The sequence below is a fragment of the Bufo bufo genome, chromosome 1 (assembly GCF_905171765.1).
Source record: "Bufo bufo chromosome 1, aBufBuf1.1, whole genome shotgun sequence".
NCBI lineage: Eukaryota > Metazoa > Chordata > Amphibia > Anura > Bufonidae > Bufo > Bufo bufo.
In genome coordinates, this window is record NC_053389.1 from 705,588,638 (window position 1) to 705,616,391 (window position 27,754).

General features: G+C 41.4%; 1 long non-coding RNA gene across 6 annotated transcripts in view; it reads right to left on the minus strand.

Moving 5' to 3' along the window:
- The window catches only part of LOC120985971, an 83,034-nt gene that overhangs the window by 48,295 nt on the left and 6,985 nt on the right, over nt 1-27,754 (minus strand). For all 6 annotated transcript variants that reach the window (XR_005775622.1, XR_005775620.1, XR_005775619.1 and 3 more), the window contains exons 2-6: nt 21,914-22,006; nt 19,151-19,229; nt 17,929-18,041; nt 12,890-13,021; nt 9,010-9,075 (exon numbers count right to left, since the gene is read on the minus strand). This is a non-coding gene — a long non-coding RNA (uncharacterized LOC120985971). The remainder of the gene's footprint in view (nt 1-9,009; nt 9,076-12,889; nt 13,022-17,928; nt 18,042-19,150; nt 19,230-21,913; nt 22,007-27,754) is intronic.

A 27,754-nucleotide genomic window follows, 5' to 3' on the forward strand; every position in this document is an offset into this window, starting at 1 on the left:
GAAGAGGAGGAAGATGATGAAGAGATTGAGAGTCATCCTCCTGATGAGGACAGCGAAGTCTTGTCTATTGGGAATCTGGCACACATGGCTGATTTTATGTTAGGCTGCCTTTCCCGTGACCCTCGCATTTTGGCCAACACCGATTACTGGTTGTTCACCCTTTTCGACCCCTGCTACTAAGAACTTCTCATCTCTCATTCCTGTGGTGGAGAGGATGAGTAAAATGGTGCAATACGAGAAGGTCCTTGTGTAAAAATTGCTCAAAAAATTTCCAGCTGACAACGCTGGCTGCAGAGTAAATAGTTCCTTGGCCAACTGAGGACGGGAGATGAGGGGAACACACAGCAGTTCTAACAGAGGCAGGGAACACTTTCCAAGGCCTGGGACAGTTTTATGACACCCCGCCAGCACCCTCAACCTGATGTGTGGCCTAGTGTCACAAGGAGGGAAACATTTTGGAAGATGGTGAAGGAGTACGTAGCAGACCGTGTCAGCATCCTCAGTGATCCATGTGTGCCTTACAACTATTGGGTGTCCAAGCTGGACACGTGGCACGACCTGGCGCTCTACGCCTTGGAGGTGCTGGCCTGCCCTGCCGCCAGCGTTTTGTCAGAGCGTGTATTTAGTGCTGCTGGGGGCATAATAACTGATAAGCGCATCCGCCTGTCAACTGAAAATGCTGACTGGTTGACTCTTATAAAAATTAACAAGGCCTGGATTGCCCCTGACTTCTCTACTCCACCAAAGGAAAGTGGCTGAACATAAAGGCACTCTAAATGTGTCTTTTATGGTGTATTGAATACACTATATTCCCATGCACCCCTTCCACCACTAAAAAGGGTATATGGTTCAATCTCCCTTTTCTATTCCTCCTCCTCCATCATATCAACATGCTTATTAGGCTGCCCTTGCTCCTAATGTTTTAGAGGGTCAGCTCAGCAGAGGGCCCTCATCCATAATGTTTTAAAGGGTCACCAGCAGGCCCTCACCCATAATGTTTTTGAGGGTCACCAGAAGGCCCTCAACCATAATGTTTTAGAGGGTCACCTCAGCAGCAGGCCCTCACCCCTAAATGTTTAGATGGTCAGCTCGGCAGCATGCCCTCGCCCACAAAATTTTGAATATGGTCAGCTAAGCAGCAGGCCCTCGCCCACCAAATTTTTTAGCTAGTCAGCTCGGCAGCAGGCTTTCTCCCACAAAAAGTTTTAGATCGTCAGCTCAGCAGCAGGCCCTTGCCCACAAAATTTTTTAGATGGTCAGCTCGGCAGCAGGCCCTCGCCCATAATGTTTTAGATGGTCAGCTCGGCAGCAGTCCCTCGCCAACCAAATTTTTTAGATCGTCAGCTAGGCAGCAGGCCCTTGTCCATAATGTTTTAGATGGTCAGCTCGGCAGCTGGCCCCCGCCCACAAAATTTTTTAGATGGTCAGCTCGGCAGCAGGCCCTCGCCCATAATCTTTTAGATGGTCAGCTCGGCAGCAGTCCCTCACCCACAAATTTTTTTAGATGGTCAGCTCGGCAGCAGGCCATCGCCCACAACATTTTTTAGATGGTCAGCTGGGCAGCCGGCCCTAGCTCACAAAATTTTTTAGATGGTCAGCTTGGCAGCAGACCCTCACCCCTAATGTTTTAGATGGTCAGCTCAGTAGCAGACCCTCACCCCTAATGTTTTAGATGGTCAGATAAGCAGCAGGCCTTCACATCTAATGTTTTAGAGGGTCACCAGCAGGCCCTTGCTCCTAATGTTTTTGAGGGTCACCAGCAAGCCATCAATCATAATTTTTCAAGGGTGTGTATGATACCCTCCTTTATGTGTAATAAAAGTTGTATTGGAGTGCCGGTTCCTTGTAATTTTTGGCAGCCCTTTGCCTTAGTGCATAGGCTTTATAAATGTAGGAGTCTCACTACCTGAACAATTGTATCACAATGTGAATGAGGCCCTCCTTTATGTGATTTACAGGTTGTATCGGAGTGCCTCTTCCTTATAATTCTTGGCAGCACTTGCACTTTATATACAAACAAATATACAGGAAAGAATATTTCCTAACAATTTTTCCTCTAAAATCGATTTTATCTTCGGTTCGGTGCGTATTATTGTCAGTCTGTAAAAGTGGCGTACTACTTGGACAACATCGTTCCAAGCAGCGACCTGGGAGTCCAAGATGCATCCAGACATCCTCCCCATGCTGTTCACGAACCATTTCAGTGGTGTTTCCATAAATTTCTGACCTTTTACTATGAACCAGACACCCTTCCCTCATCAGAGGAGGGGGTGCCTGGTTTAATGCTCGGGTTCTCCCTTTGACTTCCATTGTGCTCGGATGCTCGGTAGAGCACCCGAGCCTCCCGAGGTGTTCTACTTAAGCACCCGAGCACTTTGGTGCTCGACCAACACTAGACAGTAAGTAGTGTACTAGTAGTAGTAGTAGTAGTAGTGGTAGTAGTAGTAGTAGTAGTAGTAGTAGTAGGCACTTGGTAGGTGAGAGTCACTGTCACAGATTTTGCATTGGGGTCCAGAAACCTTAAACTAGCTCACTGTGTACAAATTAAAGGGGTTTACCAGTTGAGAAAACTGACATTTAAAAATTAAGAGTGTTGTTCAAAAATAAAATAAATATTTACCTGATGACCAGGCATCATTGGTATGGGAATGGTGGAAGATCCATACCAATCATTGGTCCTCCTTGGCTTTCTTTTTTCTGGTCCATGGATGGCATCCTGACACCGGGGCATGTGATCTCTACAGCCAATCACTGTCTGTAGCAGGTCACCACTGCAGCCAATGATTGGCTACGCTGGAGACACACCCCTGTGTTGGGATGTTGTTGCTGGCACAGGAAGCAGAGAGCAGCATAGCACCAGGTAGCATCGGTACAGAAGTGGCGGGGGATCCCTGAGGTAAGTGCTGTTGTTTTTTATTATTGAGTAGCACTCATAGCAGTTTTAAACATATTTTTTCAGACAAAAAACCTTTTTAACATGGACAAGTTATCACTACTGGTCCATTGCTATATTCCGATGTCAAAGATTTGTCAATGTGAGTCCAGTGATCTGAACCATCAGAAGCAATAATTTAATGTGTCAGCGCTGTCCCTATAGTCATAGCATGTAAGCAATGAATAGAATGAAAACGTATTAATAAGTAAATCATTAATTTCTTTTGCTATGTTTTTTTTATCATCCTAGAAAAATCTCCCTCCGGATAAATGCCCAGCTTAAAAAGTTCAGCTCTTCACATCCATCAGACTAGGGTCGAAATGAAGACTGTAATACCTAACTTTTACCGCATTCTCTTCTGGAACACAGATGTCCAGTGCTGGATTAAGAGTATAGCGGATTAATATAAAATGACTATTAGAAACATGACTCAGTGTCTACACATGTTATGTAAAGCCGAGAGATATACTACAGACCCTCATGTTGGCAAGTTTTTGGGTAAGTTACTTTATTTCTTTCTTTGAAGCACACTCATACATGGGCGGATTGGCCATAGACCCTACAGGGAAATTTCCTGGTGGGCCAATGCCCCAGGGGGCCACCCAAGTCCTCCTCTCTACCGCTAACCGGGTACATAATGAGCTCTCAACAGTAATTAACGCTGTGAGAATCAAGCGACCATACATGTCCTCCTGAATTCAACTGCTGTGGCCCGCACCTCCTAAGCCCCCTACTCCATAGACAACTGGAGGAGGAGGACAGAAGATGATTGCTATTGATGGCCACCACAGAGGGACAGCTTTTGGGGCAGTATATTGTGCTACTCTGTGTTATTTGGTTCTGCTGGGATCGTATTTTGCAATATGGCATTGTTGACTCCGCCTACTTGTGTTGTCCCACATTCTGTTAATTTGGACCTGTCTACAAAATGAGGCCCCTTTTAGTTTAGTTTTTTCCAGGGCCACTTTAAGTTCCCAGTCCGCCCCGGCACTCCTATATACTTGCGGTGATAACTTTTTATGCACACTTTTTTTCTTAAAGGAGTCCTATAGTCCAAAATCCATTTCTTAAGGTATCAAAATAAAGTATTTGGGTCTGGGAAGCTTGGTTTTGGAAAGTTTCCATTTAAGTATTGATAAAATGCCTGCAAATTAAGAATTTCTGAAATATTTCATCCAGATTTCTTCTGTCTTGTTGAATGCAAAACTATGTTTATTGTTAAATGTAAAAAGCTGGGTTCTACTCCGAGAGAGCATCACACAACAGCCTTAGATCTGTTCACACTAGTGTCTATGGGGACATTGAGATTCCCAGTGGGCTTTTGGGCATTTTTCGTAACAAGAAAAGTACAGAATGCCAGACTGTTCCTGCTGTCAAAAAGAAAAGAATCCCAATGGATTGCATTAAAGTCAATAGGTCCCATCAGTATTCACTGGTATATGTGTTCGAAAATGAATTTGAAATAGCCGCAATGTCGTCATTATAAACGGAATCCATGAAACTAGTGTTTTTGGAGCCTCAGTCTGGTCATATTCTCCCCCAAAAAAGCATACACAGCTGGGTATAGCTTTCCTGGAAAACTGGTAAACACAATTGATCTCTCTTATTCGTGACACCTGCCCTGGGGGTTGACAGTCAAGAAAGCCCCCCATACACATTAGGTCATCAGCAAATCCCACTGGTTGAGCAACTTTGATCTAATGTGCATGGCCAGATTTGTATACCCCTATTTACATGTTTTTTTAAAGTGATAATAAAACATTAGCTTTCATGTTATATATAGGGATGAGCAAACCAATGGAAGTGGGGTCGCCGGGTTTGGCCAAACTTCAAGTCAAAGTTCGGGGACCTGAACTTCAATTTATTATTTTCCGTTATAACATGGTTATAGCTAAAAATAATAGCATTCTTAAGACAGAATGCAAAAGAATATGGCCATTTAGGGGTAAAAAAAAAAAAAAAAAACTCACCTCATCCACTTGACCATGCTGCCGCAGTGTCATCACGAGCGTGGTGACATCATCGCAGGTCTTTTTGTAGCATCAAAACTGGGATCAGTTCTGGCATTGGCTTCTGGCATTTCTGTACAATACCAAAGAGAAGCTGAGTGGGATGGCCAAGTGTATATGAAGCCGGCCTTTAAAGTGTTCTAGGTGTTGTAGATCATCATGCTAAATCATGGTACATCACATAACCGTCTCGTCTTAAAGGGGTTATCCGGGTTCACCCGGATATGAGCATCGAAGTATTTCATGCTCTGATGCTCTCCCTTGCCCTGCGCTGGACAGTACATCAACGGATCTCCATAAAATGCATTTGCCCATAGCAATCCAGTGCAGGGTGCTGCCTGGGTGACATTGTGGGTATGTCCGGGTTTAGCTCTGAAAAGCATAACCTGGCTTATATATTTCCCTATTATTTTGATCTGTTTAAGAAGCTCTGGGACCAGAAATGACGGAACATTTTTTAATCCAGATTTACGCTTTTTTTATCCAATTATAAAAAGTCAAAAATACATTTTATGAAACGAAAGTCTGAGGTAGCAGCCTGGGCTTCAGCTGTAATACAAGCGTTTGAGCCAAGAAGGGTGTTGAGTTACTTTTGTGTGGTACATTAAAATTCATCTATTACGTTCATGCTGTAATTGTACATTATGTTTGGCAAACTAAAGTGTGTTGGCCAGACAAGCGGTTTTTCGGTTTGTAAGTGAAAACCCAGTAGGTGGGTAAGTGTAGTGCTGACTAATCCAGGGATTCAGAGAAAGTGTCAGAGAAGAGCGGTTTCGACCAAGTATAGGTCTATTTACTAAAGGCTGCATTCTTCTACCAGCACAGTGCTTCCTGCAGAAAACTGTAAGCCTTTCAGTGCCTGCCACTTTAAAGGGAGACATTTCATCACTGCAGCATAAATAATCATGGTGTGGACTAGGCATTAGAAGAAAACTTATGAGGCTCCAGTTTTCCATTGCAAGTTAACCCTTTTAATGCATGCCAGCTGGACTGTAGTTGTCAGGCCAAACAAATATGGAATAGGGACTTGCAGTACTTATTTTTCAGTTTCTTGTTGTATTGGTAAATTCTAATAAAATAAAAAAAATGATCAGTAGATAGTTGTCTGTCACAGTTTAGGAAAATGACTGCACATTTCCCATTTTAATAAACATGATGGGTTCTTGAAAGAGTAGTGGAGATTTTCCATATCAGAAACTACTGCCTGGAACTTTCTTATGTACTCTAAAGGATATTCTCATCATAGACATTCATACCATCCCGCCTTTGGGACCCGCAACTGTGTCAAAAATGGAGATACCCCCACAGGAAGAGATGGAGGACTGAATGGAAAGGTGGACACATACATTTTGGGGAATTTTTTGCCATGAAGAACAAATGAAGAACATGTTTTTATGTGATTCACATGTACTTACCATGTAGCCAAAAACTGCATTGCAAATCCACGTATGACTATGGCAGTATGTGATAGGAGAAATTGAACCGCACTCCTTGGCTTAAAGGGGTTGTGCCACTAATATAAATGTATCTCGTCCAAATATCCCCATTTATTAACTGCCTTAGGGCTCATGCACACAAATGCATTTTCCTTCCGTATCCAGTCCGTTTTATTTTTGCAGACCATTTATTTCAATAAGTCTGCAAAAAAACAGAAGTTACTTCATATCCATTCCATTTCCGCATGTTCGTATGTTCGTTCCGCAAAAAAATAGAACACGTCCTATTACTGTCCCCATAACAGACAAGGATAGGACTGTTCTCTTAGGGGGCCAGCTGTTCCGTTCCTCAAAATGCATAATGCACACGGACGTCATCTGTATTTTTTGTGGATCCGTGTTTTGCAGACCGCAAAATACATACAGTCGTGTGCATTAACCCTTATTCTACAGTTATTAGCCTTTCGATTTTCATTTGCTGTTGGTTATGTCCTGCAGTGGAGCCTTGTAATAGAGGACGCACACGCTCACAGCGCTTCTTTTCCTTCCCTTCAATAACCATTCCTCTATGTGCAGTGTCAGTTACATGTCTGTTACAGTGTCGGTTATGAATGGATGGACAGGCAGATAGATAATAGACAGACAGATACATAATGATGAATTCTGTTCTAACAAATGATGGACATTAGCACAAGCTGTGTCTGTTATAAATCCAGTTACACAGAACATTTTGAAGATGTGGAAATGAACTGGTAGGCGTCACATGTCCTGCTGATGTCAGTACACATCTCACTGCCCTGAGGCATGATGGGACAGCAGTCACATGATAAACCAGGAAGTAAGATTCAAGCATGGGGGATAAGAGAAAACTGCAAATAAGGTCAATTTGAAACAAAAAGAAAGAAGAATGGGAGTTAGAGTTCTTGAATATAAAATGGTGCCAGTGGAAGGATTTTTCAATTCGTACTGGAGTATAGGAAAATCCAAGGCACACCTATGTTCATGCAGTCAGTGCTAATTCTGCTATGATGAATCACTTAGTGACAGGGTATTTAGGTCATACCCCCTCCAATGAAATACAAGTTGTAGGAAGCCACATATATTCAATAGTGTTGAGCACGAATATTCGAATAGCGAATTTTTAGCGCGAATATCGCCACATCGAAAATTTGCGAATATTTAGAATATAGTGCTATGTATTCGTTATATCGAATATTCAGCATTTTTTTCCATCTGAACATATGATTCCTCTGTGCTTCTTGCGTGTGGGACAATGAGAAGGAAGCAATGTCAAGTTTACAACAATACTTAGTGCACCAATCAGTAATTTGTAGTCAGACCTGCTAAAATGTGAAGTTCCACGTAGTGCGAAAAAATATTCTAATCACTGCCGATTAGTGCAATCGCGAATATATTGGAGCACTTGATTTTATCTGCATCTAAAGCTATTCTAATGTTCTGCCGTGCCAACCATTTTCTCCAGTCTCAGGAGAAACTCATGAAACTTCTAGCAGCTTGAAAAATGTATCCAAAGTGACCCACGCCTGCATTCAACGTTACGAATTCGCATTATGCGATTTTTACATTGCCGATTTTTTGAATTCAATAAAATAATCTCAAATTCGCGAATTCGCGAATATATGACGAATATGAAGAATATTCTACAAAATATTCGTCAAATATCGCGAATTCGAATATAGCCCCTGCCGCTCATCACTAATATTCAAGCGATGTTTCAGTCCAGTGTGACCACTGTCAAGCAAATCTGGTTCAATTCGGGACAGGAAAGAGGAACAAGATGTGCATGGTGATCCGGTCTATTGGTGGCCATGCCCCCCTTGTTCCTCTCTCTTGTCACCAACTGGACCAGATTTGCTTGAGAAAGGTCACACTAGACCAAAATATTGTTGGAATATGCCTGGATTCCTATAAACTTATATTTCATCGGAGGGGGTATGACCTAAAATATCCTGCCACTAAGCGATTCATCACAGTAGAATGATCACAGGATTTTCCAATACTGGTTATTGGCAGCATTTCTTACAGCTGCTATATTTCCTTTCACCCTTGTGGTCTATTCACATGGTGCAGTCAAATTACTGTTTATTGGTATGATTACCATGAAATTGTTGCCAAATGCTTGATTTTGTGGCGATTTCTCAACAACCACTGCATTTTAGCACTATTTTGTGGTAATTGTGGCAATGCTGCAATTTGACCACACAGCCTGAATAGTCCCTTACTGTATGTAATGTGCATGGTTTTCTAGCAAATGACTCCCAATGAAGGCATAATGTGTAATAAAGTGTTACTGGTACAGTGATATTATTTATAAAGCAGAGTGTGAGTTTCTTTTTCCTCAGTACACCACTGTGGTTCATATGGTCGTCATTAGTGTCATTTACAGCTGCTACATTTAATAGCGCCCAGTAAAAGTGTTCTCTGCCTTATAAATAGGCCTCGTCCATCCAAGCATCCTACAGAGTTTCATCATGCCTTCTGATGAGCTCCTAGAATGCAGGCTCTATGAACAAGTATGTCTGTAAAGTACCGTAAAAGTCATAGTCAACTTCTAGTTGACCCAGGAAAATGAATGCATTGCACAATGTTTCACAACTTTTTGACTTACAACTCCTTAAATATGTTCTTTGGCTATCTGTACCTCTGGGGTCTCTGCTCGATTAGTTAAAGGAATCTAAAAGTGAAAAGAAGACAATTATCTAACATATATTGAATGATCAAACTTGCCTTTCAATACAAAATAAGTACGGTACATCATTATTTATATAATTGTTTTTTATATATGATACTAGCAGAAGGACTCGGCTTCGCACAGTTATATTTCATTTATTTCATTTAATGTTTTAGTGTGTCGTTAAAAGATATCGACAGTATCCCCCATAACTGTGACCTCTACAGCGCCCCGCCCCTTTAACAGTGAACTCCACAGTCCCCCACCCCTTAACACTGACCCCTCCCTACAGTGCCCCGCCACTTTAAAATGGGACCTCCACAGCAGCCCATCCCCTTAACTTTGACCTTCACAGCAGCCAACTCCTTTAACAGTGAGTTTCACAGCACCCCACTCCCTTGACTGTGACCTCCACAGTACCCTGATGCCTTAACAGTGACCTCCACAGCAGTTGCCCCTTTAATAGTGGCCTCTGCCCCCTTAACAGTGACCTCCACAGTGTCCGCCCCTTTAACAGTGACCTCCACGGTGTCTGCCCCTTTAATAGTGACCTCCACAGCGGCCTGCCGCCTTAACAGTAACATCCACAATAAACACCTCTTTAACAGTGACCTCCACAGCGCCCTGCCCCTTTAATAGTGACCTCCACAGCACCCTGCCCCTTTAATGCTAGGGCTACACGACAACATGTGTCACGCAACATTTTGTCTCAACAATTTTTATGATGATAGTCTATGGTGTTGCACTGCGACATGTGACATGCTGTGACAGCAACATGAAAGTTGCAAAAATTCCTAACAAGATGGATTTGTCCGCGACTGTCACAGTCACAGAATGTCACATGTCGCAGTGCAACACCATAGACTATCATTATAAAAATTGTCGCGCGACACATGTAGCAGTGTAGTTGTGCCCCATGTCGTCGTGTAGCCCTAGCCTAAAGCTGACCTACAGCAGTGAAGAAAAATGACTGAGTTGTTATGGAAACCTGGAGTAAAACTGTGTGTATGTGGAGACTAAGGGCCTGCGAGCTTCTATTGGCTGATAAGGGACATGTGACCATGTGTATGGCAGTTGGGATATGAAGAGAAAGACTTGCAGACTTGTATTGGCTAATGCAGGAAATTTTTTGGGGAATATCTTACGAACGGTACGTCCTAGAGAGCTGCGACCCCCACAAGATTTCTTTCCAGGTAGCAAGGGATGTGTATACCAAGTTTCGTTGAAATCGATGGTTGCGTTTTTGAGTGATCGCAGAACATGCATACATACATACATACACACACATATATACGTCCTTCTTTATATATAAATAGATACATACCGTATATTACAATCATTTATATATCTCACATAGTGGCTGCCACATGGCTCTATATAGGACTATATGGGACATCACCCTGAGGCCACCTGCATGTGATCAGATTTTTTTGTGCCACAAAGCAGCTGTCAGGGTTGGAGGAGAACTTAAAATGGTCCTGACTCACTACCTTCATCTTGTAGACTTCTAGAGGACTACAACAGCACGTACTGCTGTATGATATATGGTATGACGACCACTACTATTGAGTCACTAGAGCTATATGTGCGGTTCTGTAGGTACATATATTATTGTATATACACATACAGTAATATAGGCTACACTATATATGGAGCAACAGAATAATACATACACAGCCCCTATTATCATATGTAGCATATTACATAGTGTACTTAGCTATACTGATATATGGAGTGGTGAACCCTCCTAATTGGTGAGCGGGGTGGCTATATGAGATATGGAGTCCCTATATTTATATGACAAGACATATTGGACTTATACATAACACAACTACAGGGGCAGATTGGCCATAGACCTTACAAGGAAATTCCACGGTGGGCTGATGCCCAGGGTCCGTCTGAGCCCTCCTCGTGGTCAGCCAGTGGAAGTTTTTGGAGATGTATTTTGTGCTGTTGGCGGCAGTATTTTGTGATGGACTGTGGTATTTGGCTCTGTTGGATTGGTATAATGTGCCACAATATGGTATTGATGCCCCCGCCTACTTGTATTGGCCCTGCCTTTCAGCAATTTGGACCTGACTATAAAAAAGGGGCAACTTTTAGTATTTTTTCCAGGACCACTTTAAGTTCCCAGCCTGCCCCATGCACAACTATCATCTACACTGCCCTATCGCGACATATAGGAGAACATAGCTCTGTTTCCTACATTCCTTTCTACTATGCAGAGTTTGGAGGATTCTTCCTTTACCAAAGACTGAGACAATAGAGAAGTAATAGCATAGGAGGGCAGTAAGACACAGGGGCAGAATGGTGCAGGTTCTCCAGCACCATCGCACCTCCCTCCTCCACATCGAGGAACCTGCTGTAGGAGGTGAAGGTCCACACTCTGGAAGATGGACTACTAAGGAATAACATTGTGACCCAACTGAACTTCCAAGATTTCTCCTGATAGAGCCAATATACAATCAATTGTTGCTAATGCACAGCAAAATCAGCATGTATAACAAGCGTATTTTGCTGTCAATTTGCCAAGAATTTCCCTGCTGATTTAACCCCTTTGCACTAAAGGCAGTGAAATCTTCTGTGAAAATCCACTGCCAAAATCTTACATGCATGCAAATTAAAAAATCCACACATGGATCAATGCAGAAACAAAATGCAGTACGATCCCCTAGTGGTGGCTGCAGGCAGTCAGAAATGCTTCATAGTAAAGGTGTTTTCAGTTTATTTAAATATTCGTCCACCAATAGGAATTCTGGTAAAATAGCAAAACAAGGTATACTCAACAGTTGAATCCCCTATCAGTGCCAGTGCCATACTAAAGTCCCCTCTGCCAGTCTGCCATCGGTGACTTGCCCCTATACTCCACATGACCACTGCACTTATCACAAGCATCAGCAATATTGTGATTGGCTGCAGCGGTCACATGGGATATACAGGCACATCACGACTGCAGCCATGAAAACCAAAGACTGATTGGGAGGACTGTATTGCAGCACTGAAAGTAGCATGGGATTAACCTTGCATATAATAGTGCTTACCTTCTTTTGTTATTGTATCATACTTCCTAGTGGGAGACACATCTTTAGCATGTAGAAAAACTCCTTTAAGTCGATAACTATGCATAAGCTGTGTTTAGCAACCAACCCCTCGATTGACTGGAAGGAACAAATTCTCACCAAATTTTGAATTCCTATAATTCTCAAAAAAAGAACCTTGCATCTTCCATAATGGTTTATTACCAGAGCAATATTTTAGAGTGCTATAAATAAAGGCCCTTTACATGGGACAATTATTGGGCTGAATATCAGGAAGAAATATTTGTAAGAGCTCATTCATTGGTTGATGTGGCACCCAAAACCATCATTTCTGGGCAGCAGATTCTTCTTGGGAAGCAGGGATCTGATGCCCAGAAACAACGAAACTGTATGGGAGATAAGCTATCACAGGATTTACAGGCAGTTCTCATCTCTGCTAACAATCAAGCAATTATTGGGAATGAACAGCTTATTTCCAATAATTGCCTGGCCAGTTGGCCTGAGTAAAGGAGCCTTTAATCAGAAACATAAAAGTTTGATTAGTGAATGTGCTCCAGAATCACTAAAAATGAGTGAAACTCAATTTCACTTCTCGTATGTAAGATGGAAATGCCTTCATAGTCGTCCTGTTTAATAGGGAGCAGAACTGGCAGTGGTTCCATTTGCTAGACGCAACCAATCCAACTCTTACGTTGAAGGGTCATATAAGTAAATCATTAGAGAACCCATTTAAACTTATATGGATGCTAAGCAAAGACTTTCTGCACGTAGAATCCTACCTGACTACAATAACTCATCCTCTTCAGTTACTGATATCCAGTTGCATATATACTCCATGACAAGTAGAAGGAATGGTCAACATTGTAGGGGATCTCTGTATTTTCATTCTTTTTTTCTATTTCCAAAGTATCCTAAATGAAGACATCAATACAAAATTAGAATCATAGTAATATACATATTGTATACAGAAACACTCAGAAAAAGTAGTCCTAAACGACAGGAGACTAATTGGAGGTCTAATCTGCCAAAGACATTAATAATATTTATACCTTAAAACCAGCAGCCAAATAAAGAATAAAAAAGTGTCACAAGAGTTCTGTGACTAGTTCAGGTTTCTGTGCATGTGTCTGCTAAGTCTGACTTGTGTCCTGAAGTCTGTTTTTCCTCAGTCTGGTTCTGTCCCGGTTTTGCGTTGGATTTTCTTGTGTCCTGACAGTTCTTTGTCTGGTTCTGTCTATCATCTTGCTTGTGCTTCCTGTGCTTTGCACTGGTGATTCCGACTTGTTGTGTCAGCTGCCAACTACACTGGGACTCTTCCAAGAGATGGCTTTCCTGCAGCGATTTCCAGATCCCTGTATAGGAGTTAAAGGGTGAATACCAGGGAACTGCCAGGACAACGCCCAACATCAAACCAGTTAGTTGGCACAGTGGTTCCACAACCATTGTCCATAATAATGGAGCAGTTCAGTAGGTGATTAACCCCTGTGTTATCTTCAGTATTTCTACAAGACTGTTTGCTGACTGACAAACAATGAGAACAACTATGTTTCTTGTTTTCTTTTAGCATACCTTTGTAGATTTAGTGTTCCTTTAAGGTGAAGTACACTTTAGGTAGCCCTCAGTCAAATGTTCATTCAACCGACAACTATTTCTCCCCACGTCTCTTATACGTGCACTCTCAGCTCACCTGACGGTGCATGTCTTCTCTATGGAACAGGGGACTAAGCCACTGCCAGACACTTCTGTTCCTGCATGGGATATCCTTCCATGATTAAGGACACACCTCACATCTGAAACGGGTAGGCGCTAAGTTTCCCTGGTGCACAAATGGGATTTTTTAACCAACATGTTAGAATAAAGCTAAAATAAGCTTTTACCCAAAGTTGGATCATTTAAACATGCATGCTCGCTCAAGCTGAGGGCGCATGTTCATGGGAGAGTCTTCTACAAAAGCACAGCGGACATACGGTATATATTTTACAGATAAAATACAGTGACAAATATACAAATACACCCGATCCTAACTAAATAAACAAAAAGAAAAACTGAATAAAAATAAAAAATAAAAAACTAAAAGACAAAATAACACCCAATCTGCAACAAAATGGCAGTCCTGAATCAATGTTCACTAATTGCACTGCGGTCTTTGTTGTGAGGTGGGCACCTTTCACAATTAACTAAAAACCCCCAAAAAAAGACTAAAAAAAGCGCTGCTCAGAATAGGTATAAGTTAGGAGTGAAAAAGGAGTGTCTTTTGTATATATGGCACTGGCATATGCATGAAAACCATATGAATATACAGACGCCTTTAGGACCCATTCACACGGCCGTATGAACCGATCCACACTCGTTCCGCAATTTTGCCGAACGGGTGTGGACCCCTTAATTTTAATGGGGCCACAAAAGATGTGGACAGCACACCGTGTGCTGCCCTCATCCGTAGTTTTGTTCTGCAGCCCCGCAAAAATAGTTGGAACTTGTCCTATTCTTGTCCACAATTCAAGACAAGAATAGGTATTTTCTATGATAGTGTCCACCATGTGTGGTCCGCAAATTGCAGAATGCAGACGGGCCAGCATCCGTGTTTTGCTGATCCGCAAAACAGTATAAATACAGTTTAAAAAAGGAAACCGAATGCCCACTGTCCACTAGTTGTCCTCTGCACAAGATTTCAGAAATGCCCTCTAATGAATAATATGTAGGAAATCCTAAGCTAAAATGTCATTCCTCCTCAGCATGCTGTTGTAGAAGTTTTCAGGTGATACCCAAGTGTAGGCATCATATTCCAAGATGTTATCTAAGGAATGGCAGATGATACCCTCTCATCTTAAGCTTGTATTCTCTACATGTGAAAGAACTGGGAGCTATAACATGTAAGAAACCAGCTAATATTAGCTGCCCCTGGAAGTGCTTTACATTAGGGAGAAAGACGACGGAGAACATGGGGCACCAATTCTCATAATCTGTAGGGGTCTCAATGGCCCTCCTTACTTATCAAATATGTATTGCATATCTCATAAACAATCTTCATATGGTGGAATAATGCTAAAAAAAAAAAAAGTCGTTTTGGGAGTTTCTATATGTAATTTTGTCTTTTACATTTTTAGGTGCTTGTCTCCTAAAGTGATTCAGCATTGTCAAAAAAAAAACAAAAAAAAAACAGGGGCATGAGGCATTTCATAGCTTTTAAGGAAACCACTTATGTAACAAAATAGTGCAAAGATGATGCACATTGCAGAGCCGTGTACAGGAGCTACAGGATAAAGTTTTAGAAGAGCTGGACATTTTTTCCTTTTTCCTGGAGGATGGCACATGCAGTGTTCTTATATCATTATATTTTTGAGGTATATTCCCCTGGAAGCAATTCTTTTTTCTTTTTTTTTTTTTCCTATATTAGGGTCCCCACACACATTCATTGGGCTCCAGTGTTTTTTTAAGCTGTTTTGCCGTGTGTGTTTTTTTTTTTTGCTGTGTTTTTCGCTAGCATTTTTTTGCACACAGTATTATTTTCTTTATGTTGATTTTTCTTCCCTATAAAAGTGATGTGAAAATGCCTTATAAAATGCATAGAGCTCCAGCGCGCTGTATTTTTAAAAAGAAGTCAGACAGACCAAAAAATACTATCTAAATAAATGAAAATGCCAGTAGCACAAAAAACGCTTGCTTCATATTTCCCATAGACCATCAACTAACATCTGGAGCTGGCGTTTTTACAGCAAAAAAAGGCTGAGGCAAAGAAACACAAAAGTGCAGAAAAAAGCACATGTGTGAAAGCCCCCTAATGCAGCATTTTTATATCTGTATATAATCCTTATACAATTGTAGGCATACAGAGGTAAAATAACGCCTTACAGGTGCTGTATTACAGCTCTGTGCACCATGGCGCTTAATATTTTTTTAAAAGATAGCTTTGTGTAAATGGGGTATTCTGTCCTGCTCACTACAATTTCCCACAAGATCCAATTTTTCTGAATTCTATCCGCACTAAGAAAGGTTGTTGCAGTAAAAGTAATAGTTTAAGGTATAATATTTTGTGGTCATTTTTTTTATTAAAGACGTTCTGTACTTTTAAAGACTCATGGCATCTACCGACATGAATGCCCACCTACTGGAACCCCCACCAATCACAAGAAGAAAAGGGGCCAAGCATCACAGCCCCTTTGTTCTTGTGATTGATGGTAGCCCCAGTGGCTGGACCCCCACGGATCACAGGATCGATGTCATATCCTAGGGATATATCATCAATCCTTAAAAGTACAGAATACTTTTAAATGCTATGTGAAGAATGTTACTATGAGTGAGAAAAATGAAGGCATCGTGCAAGGTATGACCCTGTAACATCTGCCATCCTTTTAGTATAAAATATGTGGACATTGATCAGATTGCCCTGTCCATGGAAAATCTTACCTGGATACAGAGGGACAATGGTACTAGCACTGTCTCCAGAGAACAATAGGCAATAACAACAAAGTTTTTCTTGTTTTGTTCTTTTTGGATATGGCGAGGTAAATGAGGAAAAAAATGACCAAATAGGATATGTTTTGTCTTTTAAAAATGCCATAATTGTAGACAAAAAGACACGGACAGCACATCCACATGAATCTATATTTGCTTAATTTTTTCTGAAAATTGGCCATCTGATTCAACTCTGGTCAGAATAAATAATAAAATAAAAAATTCTCTCTCGCTCCCTCCCTCTGTCTTAGAATCAGAACTTTTTGGAAAAATGTGCTAGAATGAATTTGAGAATTGATTTGCTCATCTTTAAAAATGAACATCAGGTTCTTAGAACATGCTCTAAGGCTGTTATAGCAATACCATGGAATCAAAATTCAGCTTCCTTTTAAAGAAGGTACTTGCCACCAGAAGCAAGACTAAAAACCAAACCTCTGCATGCATTTGGGCTACGGTATGGCCACATAGGTTTCTGTGGATGCCATAGTATGTCTCCATTCCACGTTAAATAAACTTTTAATTTTTTTGTGACAAGAAGACATCCTCTATGTCCAAAGGAAAGAAGGTTTCTCCATCAACATAGAAGAGGATTCTTTACGGTAAGAGCAGTGAGACTATGGAACTCTCTGCCTGAGGAGGTGGTGATGGTGAATTCACTAAAAGAGTTCAAGAGGGGCCTGGATGTATTTCTGGAGAGTAATAATATTACAGGCTATAGCTACTAGAGAGGGGTCGTTGATCCAGGGAGTTATTCTGATTGCCTGATTGGAGTCAGGAAATATTTTTCTCCTGTAAAATGAGGGAAATTGGTTTCTATCTCACTTTTTTTTTTTTTTTGCTTCTTCTGGATCAACTTTACGGGATAACAGGCCGAACCTGATGAATGTCTTTTTTCAGCCTTACAAACTATGTTACTATAGGTTACTATGTCCTTTGGGCCCTCTGTGCTGTGGGGCCAGACAACAGCTGCACAGGAGTCTATGGCTGTAGTTACTCTCGCGCTCCACCTTTCATATTGTCTTTATTCTATAATAATACCAAATCCAGCCACACACTAATTACATCTTTATCAATGTGACACAGCTGTCTGAACTCCATGTACAGGACATTCCTTTTTAGCTTAGTAGCTGCCGAATCCAATCGCTGCCTGTATAAATCAAATGCAGTCAGTAAAAGGAGGCCCTCCGAGGCAACAGTTTTCTGCTTTGTCCCAAGAATCGTATGCCACTGAGCCTCATGGTAGGCACGCAGCAGTTATACCGTGACACACTCCTATCTCTGGATATGTCTAGAATGGCTTAGAAAAGAATGTAGTTTAAGGTGGCTATGCAAGGGTAAATATGACACACAAAGATAGGCTTACCTCCTGCGCAGTTTTTGTTGTCATTCTGATGACTGTAGAGGTCTCTTGTGTCCTGGCTGGTTGTCTTTATGTTCGTGGAGATTAAAGTAGGGGGTGTCTGCTCCGGTAACGTCCTGTAGGAAACACATAGAGAGGTACTCAGGGACGTAGCTACTATAGAGGGCACAGAGATGGCAGGACACATAAGAAGACACCAGCATTAGGGCCCAGGATCTTTATATTACACCTCTTAAGATACTATGGGATATATTGTCACCTAGAAGCAGCAGATGTATCATATGGCGGCACACAGAGTACCTATGGGTCCACATTACATAAAGACTCTGGGTGCCCCTTTTGCTTCGGCAACGTGGTAATGCCAAAACGGCGGCTCGGATGCGGACCAAAACAACAACTGTGTGCATGAGGCCTTAATCTCAGTATATTCTTGAATTTATTAAAACTAGGTTTTGTTGCATTCTCTTTGTGAATTTCTATATATCATGGCCAAGGCTGTGTCCTTAATACCCTTACCTGAAGCCTTCTTAAAAATCACTGCCTATTTTTATTTATTTTTTTAAGATATTTTTTTCCCTAGTTTTTTTTTTAATTGAGGTCACTGGGAGAAGAGATAGCTGTGCTGTGCCTTCTGCTTGTAAAAACATGTTCTTCAGACCTCCCAAAAAATTCTAGTACAGTGAACAAAGGTCACTAGCGAAGGCAAACGGTATGTAATGGGAGTCCTATGGAGGTACATTATGGCCTCATCCATGCCTATGGGCGCTGTACACCTAGGCCATGCACATGACGCCCCAAGGGGCAAATATGGACACAAAACTACAAAGTCTTGTAAGTCCGGAGGTACAAACCTGCTCTCCTCGTTGTTCACATGTCCTGATACCCTTCTCCTTGTATCCTTTCCCGTTGGCCTGCACTATTCTATCCCATTGCAGAGTGAGAATTTGTTTGCAAGGTCTCTCTAAACAAATTAAAGGTAGCATTAATCTTGCCTGGGCCTGAGCTGTTGGTCTGACTTAAAGCATCTGTCCACACTTAGATCTTAACCCTTCATGTTTGCCCTGCCTGGAGAGCAATCACTTCTCACTTCAAACCAGAGCTCCAGTTTAATCCGTCACGTTGAGATAACCCCGAGACAAATGACGTGGGGCTGCAATATCTGCGCTTCGCTTTGGAACAGGGGACAGAACATTCTTCATCCTGCTTTCCCTGGCTGGACACTCACGTTCGTCAAAGGGTTAAGGAAGCCCAGGCGTCCAATTTTCTAGGCCCCTCCTCCATTATCAGCTGGGTCACGATATTATCTGCTGTGATAAGAAATGATACATTGATGTATAGTCACTGTCACCCAGTCTAAAGACACACAATCAATCATGGCATACAATCTCATACAGCCACAGCCCACTGAAATATTTTCTACTTTTGCAACTAAAGTTTCTTTGTTTTTCACTTTATGCTTTTTTTTAACCACATGATTCCTATTGAGTATTGAAGATCTGAGCCATCAGGCATCTAAATAAACATAGATGTGGACATCATAGGTTTTTGGTTACATTTTCTCTGTAATATGGATCCCAAATACAGTGGTATTTCTATGGAGGCCGGCATAATATGGCAGAATGTAATTTTTTAAGGCCGACGTACAGTTTGCAGCATGCTCCGTAGGCTGCCATATACAAGACCATATAACCTCCCTACAAGTGGTTGATGGTTGGAAAATGGTGCAATCTATGGCACGGAATATTAATAACATCGAATACTTATGTATCACCGTCCATATTGAGGCCGAGGGAGGAGAATTATTAACGTCAGTTGTGACATTTATCAAATGTTGCACAATGTTTGATGAATTTAGTCATTCCAAAAGTAGAATAATGCAGCGCTCACCTGTGTCTGTCCATAGGAAGCGCGGACCCAACGTAAGTCAACTTGAAAAACAAAACATGATGTGGTCCAGCTTCCAACAAAAGACTTTATTGTATTGCGGTAAAATCCAAAGATGTATCAGATACAAAGTCTAGGCGTTTCGGACAATTAAACTTCGGTCCTTACTTATGACATGTCCTGAGTAAGGACCGAAGTTTATTAATGGTCTGAAACGCGTACACGTTGCATGTGATACATCTTTGGATTTTACCGCAGTACAATAAAGCTGCAGTCTTTTGTTGGAAGCTGGACCACATCATGTTTTGTTTTTCAAGTTTATAAATTTGGTGCATCTTTAAGTCTATCAATTTGGTGCATCTTTAAGTCCCCAGGACTGTAACTGTGACGAGGGGACATCCTCTGCTTCTGGAGGAAAGAAGGTTTGTACACAAACATAGAAAAGGATTCTTTACGGTAAGAGCAGTGAGACTATGGAACTCTCTGCCTGAGGAGGTGGTGATGGTGAGTACAATAAAGGAATTCAAGAGGGGCCTGGATGTATTTCTGGAGTGTAATAATATTACAGGCTATAGCTACTAGAGAGGGGTCGTTGATCCAGGGAGTTATTCTGATTCCCTGATTGGAGTCGGGAAGGAATTTTGTATTCCCCTAAAGTGAGGAAAATTGGCTTTTACCTCACAGGGTTTTTTTGCCTTCCTCTGGATCAACTTGCAGGAAAACAGGCCGAACTGGATGGACAAATGTCTTTTTTCGGCCTTATGTACTATGTTACTATGTTACTATGTTACTTCCATCTTAGGATTTTACTCCACTTTCAACGCCACCTTTTTACCGGAGTAAGATTGAGACAGTCGCAGATGATAAATGTAGGTTAATCAGCTCAAAAAACGCCATGGCTACTTTCCCACCCACTTCTCAAAACTGACATTTTGCTTCAAATTTGGTGAGAAAATAAGCCCAAAATGTCATAAAGCCCAATGGACTTCTGGAGTGAAGGGCTTGATAAACAAATGCACATTATTGGTCGTCATGCCCGAAAGATATATCTAGCAGTTAAAATTTTACAAAAATTTTATTAGGTTTAAAGTTTTGAAGGGGAAAAATCAATGGCTAGTTGCTCAAAGTGTAAAATTAAAGCAAGAGGAGGCAGCGCCGCACGCGTCAGTTGGTCGTACATAAAGGTAGATATTAGGGTACGTTTACCATAAGAGGTTGTGAGGAGCCACAACCACTGTAGAGAGATTTGCTGGTAATTTTTCTCACCGACCAGCAAACGGCATAGGTCAAGCTGCAGCCGCGGTTTCTTCTGTATTGCCTCACTAGGAGGAATCTTCAGAATAACAGGTATCTGAGAATAGAAAATAGTAGAAACTTGCAGGTTTGAATTGTCACAAGCAGCGCCGGACAAGCGGTCTTTCTACCATTTTCTATTCTCGGACAGCTTGATTCAGTTATCTTTGGGAAATGAAATACATAGCGCCACCATGAAGGCAGGTTGCTAATGGTAGTGCAGTGCAAAACTCATCGTTTTATACCTCTCAGGTAATCAATTCTATAAATGTCACCCAAACCCTGCCAGTGCCAGAAACATGCAGTGCTGGCACCATGTCAGAACCGCAAGCCTATTGGGTTTTCCACTGCGTAATATCACAGGGAATGGCTGTTGCGCTGCATCGGACCTTCCAATGTGGCCACTTTGTATCACAAAGTAAAAAATAAAAAAAAAAGTGGCTATAGAGGTAACAGAGGGAATGGGAAGGAGAAGACAGGTAAAGAAGTGGGGAAATACTTCACACAGCGAAATAATTCATCTTTTGTTGAATTATGCTGAAATAAGAAGAAAGATAATAATGATTATAGCAGAGTGTGGACCAGTGAGGAAGAGATGGAAACCAGCATCAATAACCACTAATGAGAGGATAGGACACACAGTGATCGGGGTGATAAGCTCTGGACATTGCTAATTGTCCTGTAATTCTGTGTATAATCACATTCTAGTGATAATGATAGTAAATATCATCAGGCTAGGCCTCCACATGCTGCACATTAGCCCTTGAATAACACTTTCCAAGCTGTTGACTTCAGGAAAAGTTTACAGTACCTCCAGTTATCTCTTAATTGGCCACCGCTTAATCCACCAAGTATTCTGCGTAGTTCAGGAAATGGGACGTTTTCAGAGCCTTACATCATAGTCCTGACACAAAATAAGGCAAAATGGTTAATTACTAGAAGTTTCTTCCCAGCTTGAAGACCTGTAAATGAGCTTTCAATGAGAATGTTAATTTGGGGCTTCTTTACAGAAAGTATAAAATACTGTATTCATGTAAAGAATGTAAATCAGACATAATATAGTACGTGACGCCCCCTCTCTCACAAAGCCAGGACCAGAGCTCGCCCCACTTACTGCTACAAATGCTCTGCTAGGAGCTGCTCAGGACCAATGGCCTTTCTCAGGGGGAATGTCCTTTCTGCTGCAGCTGGTGGAACTGAACTTGTGCATGCACCTCAGTGAGGTGGACAGAGGAATTAGAAAAAGAGCAAACAGCAGGTGGCGCTGTACAGATACATTTCACTGAATAGCTCAGCGGCTATACTAGATTTTTAATTATATGCAGTTACAAAAGTATTCAGATCCAGGTGCTGGTTTGAAAACTGTAGAATCTATATTGTGGGACAACCCCTTTAAGATATATTATAATATTATTACTGCTATTTCTATTCATCTTGTGTTCTGTTTCTTGGCTGCTAGTAATAATGCCTTTGTCACTTGTGATATTCTATCACGTAAGGCTGTTGCAGTGGGGCCACATCTGCACTGAGTATCACGTGGGATTTCTTCTGGTTCTCTGGTTTCTAAACCCATTTCAAAACCATGCCCTGTTTAATTGCCTTCATATGAAACTGGCCCTATAAATGGTGTGAATCCTAGCAATAGAGAAATTAGATGGTGTGCCCCACAGGGGACAAAGAGAATGTCAGCTCAATTTCTGTACAGTGCTGTAGTCTATGTCAGTGCTATAAGAATGGCTAACAATATATGCAATGGGTTATAGCAAAAACTATAGTACAGTAATATCAGAGTAATAAATGATGGACAATGATTACCATTTCATAATCCCTGTGATACAATTATATTAAAGGGGTCGTCTCACTTCTGCAAATGGCATTTATCATGTAGAGAAACTTAATACAAGACACATACTGTCTGGCTGGATTCATTTTTCCATCACATTATACACTGCTTGTATCCAGAGGTTACGGCCACCCCACAATCCAGCAGAGGTGGTCATGCTTGCACACTGTACTTTTCCTGGGACCGTGGGTGCACACAGCCATGCGCAGCAGCTCCCGTCTCAGCCACCTGGTCTCTGCGCCTGGATATGAGCAGTGCATAATGCAATGATAATATGAATCAGACCAGCAAAGGAGGCAATATGGACAATCACAATACATTAGTAGGTGCCTTGTATTAACTGCATGATAAATGCCATTTGCTGTAGTGAGACATCCCCTTTAATTTTAGATGCACATGCTTCCTTCTCCCATACCATGTAGATTGTAAGCCCTCACGGGCAGGGCCCTCTCTCCTTCTGTACCAGTCTGTAACTCGTCTTGGTTATGATTAGTGCAATTGTCTGTATTATGTATGTGCACCCCTTATCATATGTACAGCGCTATGGAATGAATGGCACTTTAATAATAATAAATAATAATAATAATAAAGCAGGAGTTGTCTTCTCTGAAAGTTAATCCTGACATTGCATTGGGATAGATGAGCTCCAGTGCAGCAGTCAGCAGCCACATCCATTATCTGCACATGTAACGTCTGTATATAGTGAGGAGGGGGATGCTGTGCTGTGTGGACTGGAGCAGAGCTGCACTGGACAAGGCAATTGAGTTAGTGGCTGCAGTGTTAACACAGTGACTGTAATTCCCTTACACTTCTCCAATTATATCCCTACTAAATACTTCTCCAATCTAATATTGTTTTCTTAAGCTATGTGGAATTCTAGATTGCAGATAAGTGCTGGGGTTGATGTAGTGTCTAATGATAGGGATGGGGAGGATCATCAGTAATTCATCTGGAGCTGTTAGGAATGTAGAGCAAATCTGAGCTTTCCCATCCCTGACACCTCCTATTAATCTTTCTCAGACACTTTTCAGTAGGTATCTCCATCTGAGCCCCTGTCCTCTGACACCTCCATCCCAGGGCTTTCCTGCTGCTAGAAATGTGCCCAGGTACAATAAGGTCCTCTGAACAGGAGGAGCACCCTGGCTTAACCAGTTAATGGCTGGAGGCTTTAAAGAGGTCAAATTCTACAGGCAATGCTGCTTCAAAATACAAGGTGACAACAGATAGCAATAACCTTCACTTATCCTGCCCAGTGTGATGATGGAGACTGTGTTCACACCTATTCAAGTGTGTGTGTGTGTGTGTGTGTGTGTGTGTGAGAGAGAGAAAGTGTGTGTGAGAGAGAGAGAAAGTGTGTGTGAGAGAGAGAGAAAGTGTGTGTGTGTGTGTGTGTGTGTGTGTGAGAGAGAGAGAGAGAGAGAGAGAGAGAGAGAAAGTGTGTGTGTGTGTGAGAAAAAGTGTGTGCATCTCTGTGTTTGTATACTGCATGTGTCAGTGGTGTTTCTGTGTATCAGTGTGCATATAGTATGTGTATTGTTCTGTGTATTACATGTGTGTGCCAGTACATTTATCACTGTGTGTGTTTCTAGATTATTTTCTATGTTTGTGTTAAAATATGAAGCTGAGCGTATTCTTTATTTTTGTAGATGTGTCAATTTGTGTCTGTGTATGTATAGTGTATTATGTGTATATTTCTGTGTCTGTGTGTGTGTCAATATTTGTGTATGTGTGTATAAATGTGTATATATATAAATATATATGTGTGTGCGGATATAAATATGTGTGTATATGTGTATAAACATATCTGTATATATGTGTGTATAAATGTGTTTGTATATGTGTATTTATATATGTGTGTGTGTGAGTGTATAAATGTGTTTGTATAAATTTATATATATATATATATTTTTATATATATATATATATACATATATATATGTGTGTGTGTGTGTGTGTGTGTGTGTGTGTGTGTGTGTGTATAAATATATCTGTATACACACGTGTGTATGTGTGTATAAATGTGTGTGTATAACTATATCTGTATACATACATGTGTATACGTGTGTGTGTACATATGTGTATGTGTTTGCATGTAAGAGCCTATGTCTTCTTAAACTGACCGGACTGCAGGCTATATAAGTAGATGAAATGGTTAAACGGGCTGGGCTGGCGGTGTGTCTGGAGCAGTCAGGCGCCGGTCCAGTGTGTCCTGTGCAGGTGATGGGGGGGATTGCACCTCCAGGAGCCACACTGCCCCCTAGGTGTGTCAGGTGACGCCTGCACCTAGAAGAAGCTTTCTATGGAAATGAGGGAAGTGGAGAGAGTTGGAAATAAGTGGCATTCCTGCTAAGGAGAAATCATTGGAACAAATTAATCCTGTGCCGTTTACATTGACACGGTGATCCATCATCCCCGACAGCAGCAGTGCAGACCCTGGGAGCCATCCTGCTGCTGGCAGTGAGGGGTCCTCAGAGTGGCCCTGGGGGCCCCAGACACAGGATTGCCTATAGGTATACATGTCCCTGGCATGTCTTCTACCAACCCCAAGATCCATTGGTGTGTATCTACATACATGTGCCAGCTGCGGCCAGAGCAGAGACACCATACCTATATACTAAGCGATCCTATAGAAACATGACTGTGACTTACCATACAGGGCATGTATTCTACACTGCTGCCATATGTACGGGTATAATACACAGCTCCAGGGCAGAACCGGTGCGGTATCGCTGCCATGTGACTGTGTACAGAGGCATCCTACAGGCATGGGCAGAGCTCAGCTACAAGCACCTATTACCCCCACCCCTGTGCCAGGATCGCCGAGACAATGCACAGACTTCAGAGCATCTGAAACATTCTGGACATTTATTATAACGTTTATTCCTTTGAATAATATTTATTTGATGTCTTATATCAGATTCTAAGGGAAATGTCGCACAGAAAGAGTTTTAGATTTATATTATATAACATGCATTCGATTCAGACATAATATATCTGCCAAGAAGAAAGTAATCTACCATTTCTATAAGAAATAAAGTATTGCATCTATATTTCTTTATAGCCATCTATTAAGTATCTATCTATAGCTCGCCATCTATCTATCATTGGTATATTATAAAGTAACTATCTATCTCCATTCTTTACCCCTATGGCTCCATCTTTCTATCATTGGTATATTATAAAGTAACTTTAATTACTATCCACATCTCTTACTATTTATATCTATCTATCTACATTCTTTACCCCTGTGGTTCCATCTTTCTATCATTGGTATATAATAAAGTAATTACTATCCACATTTCTTACTATTTATCTATATCTATCTATCTACATTCTTTACCCCTATGGTTCCATCTTTCTTTCTATTATCTATAAATCTGTCTAGCTAGTTTTCTATCATTCTTCCTACACATTATTTACAGGGGAGCTCAGTGTCCTGGCATCACTAGGACAATGCATTATTTCTCCCCACTTATTTGGACAATTATACTGAATTATACTATATTTCCTTTCTACGGACCTGACATGACGGTATTGATAAGCTGAACATACAGTAGCTCTCCATAGATAAAATCATTGTATTATTCTCATTGACAGATAGTATTAGAATGTCTGTGTCTCACTCACTACAAGTGACGAGTAACCTGCATGTATAGGGTGAAATGCGTGTGTGATGTGTTCTCCAGGGGGGTCCATACAAGGCTATTTGCTCAGTGACACAAGTGACCAGGGGAATTACTGGTGTCTCGGGATATCTACATTATTTTTTTTTATTATTATTATTATTATTATTATTATTATTATTATTATTTCTTTATTTATTTGTTTGTTTTTGCTAGTATCTTTTCATTGATACATTTATATACAGCAGTGCTGTATATAATAAAATAGTATCAAAGCACATTTTTGGACCAGCCTGGCATAGTAGGGTTACACCTAGGTCTCACTACCTGGAGTGCATGTAACCCAATATAGATAAATCTATAGTATGCAATTGCTGTCTTCTGTATACATATTCGGAGCAGTCCTTTCCACCTGATGGTAATGCCCAGGGGTTAAATAGTTAAGCATTTCAGAGGCCACATGATACAGATTTCTGGTCTGGTAGTCATCGTTGCAGGTCTGTATAACCACAATACAGCCTCAGGTGAAATAAATCCCTCACAATATCATAAAATCACATCGTTAAGGACTCCCTCCTAGAGGTCAGCCAGCTCAGATAAATAAGGTATGGGACAAAGTCATTAGAATTATGTTTCCTAAATGATACATATTCAAAGCCTCCAGACTGGTCCTTGCAAGGACTGAGCTATTGTATGAGGTTGTGCTTTGGTTATAATAGCGATGGATGTGGAAATTGTCCTCCAGCACTATATGTATCTACATGTGTATACATTGTGGCCACCATGGAGATGCTGACAGAGACCTCTCCCTCTGCACTTGGCTTGTTTTGGGTCCTTTCCCTGACTCGGAGGTGAATGTGCTGTGTGGTGACAGAGCTGGCACTGCTGGGGCCCCTAATCACTGACTATCGATTTCCCTAACTCTCCTCATCCAGCAGAAGACACATCTTACAGCACTGCAGCCCAGAGTGTGCTCTCTGCTTTATACACACTAATAAAATGATTTACCTTTTCCCTCTCACTTCCACACATGGGAAGATCGTTCAAGCCCCAGCAATTTGTGCGATCAGTAAATATTTAGTGTGGTGACATCTCAGCTTCTCCCCTGATCAATACCCATCTCTACAGGAGACTTGTATTGTCCTGGACAGGAGCTGGGCTTCATCAGCTGCTTCTTCTCTATCTG